The sequence below is a fragment of the Malus sylvestris genome, chromosome 3 (genome assembly GCF_916048215.2).
Source record: "Malus sylvestris chromosome 3, drMalSylv7.2, whole genome shotgun sequence".
NCBI lineage: Eukaryota > Viridiplantae > Streptophyta > Magnoliopsida > Rosales > Rosaceae > Malus > Malus sylvestris.
In genome coordinates, this window is record NC_062262.1 from 17,395,497 (window position 1) to 17,396,869 (window position 1,373).

At 34.7% G+C, this 1,373-nt stretch overlaps 1 pseudogene; it reads left to right on the plus strand.

Moving 5' to 3' along the window:
* The first annotated feature begins 244 nt into the window (after window positions 1–244).
* LOC126617520 (small nucleolar RNA R71) lies at window positions 245–353 on the plus strand (annotated as a pseudogene).
* Window positions 354–1,373: the final 1,020 nt, after the last annotated feature.

Sequence of the window (1,373 nt, forward strand, 5' to 3'; positions counted from 1 at the left end):
AGCAATCGCATCAACTTGTGCCTTTGAAGCAAAAGCATTAGCATCAACATTATTAATCTCAAAAACTCCTACACGTCTTCCTCTTGCTTCACAATGTTGCATTTCGAGTGCTAGAGTATCAAAAAGTGCTTGACATTCGGCTAATGTCTTGTTCTTAATTGATCCCCCTACATTGTTGTTCACTGTAGCTTTGCTTGAAACTGTTAATCCTTTATAAAATATCTGCATGAGAACGAGAGTAGGCAAACCATGGTGCGGACATTGAATCAATAAATTATTGAATCTCTCCCATGCCTAAAAAAAAGTCTCATCTGTATGTTGAGTGAAATGCATGATATTATCTCTTAAAGTATCAGTCTTCTGGGTCGAGAAGAATTTCTCCAAAAATTTATTTTGAATATCGTTCCAACTCGTCAAGGTTCTAGGCCTCAAAGAATTCAATGTCTTTCAAAGTGTATGGAAAGACCTTCATCCTGAGGTTTTCCTCGTTGACTCCTTCTACCAATGCCATGTTTGACACCGTATTGAAGATATCTCTAATATGTGCCAATGGATCTTCAGTGCTCATGCCATGAAAAGAAGGCATCATATTAAAGTGGATAGTCTTCAATTCATAATTCCTTGTAGCTGTAGGAAGAGCTATGCTTGACGGTGATTCCAGAATGGTTGGAATATCAAGATCTCCCATCGTCTCATTATGAACTAACGCCATCTTGCTCTCTTGCTGCTTTTCTTTCTCATTGACTTCTCTTTGTTCTCTTTGGGTTTCACGGAGTCTTTTCTCAATTTCTGGTTCAAACTCAAGTAATACACAATCCGATGAACGAGTACCAAGCATTCACCTTCAAGAAACAATGAAAAAAAAAAGTGAGAATGGACCGAGAAAAATTGATCAAAAAAAAAAAGAAAATAAAAATTAAATAGATTGAAAAATCACAAAAGTAAAATTATCTTAAATTTGATCCGAGGCAGCGGCGCCAAAAACTTTTTGTTGATAATTGTAAGTGTACAATATCGTCCAAGTAATATAGTGATAAGTAGAGTATTGTTCAAACAAGGATCGGATTAACATAAATTTACTATTGAGATTGACTCCAAGCTAAACATAAATAAAAGAAGGATTATGATGACAAATTCAACTATGCAAAGAAACCAAACGAAAGTGAAAATAACAATTGATCAAACATGAAGTAAAAGTGTATGAATTATGAAAGATTAATATATTGAAGCACTAGGACATCAGGTTCCTCATTCTCAATCCCATCTATTCCCATTATTCATATTAACATCAAATTATTCCCATGTTGCTAACAATTATCCCTTGATTCATCAATACTTCCTGTCAGAATATACTAACCGTGTTTCTAACTATC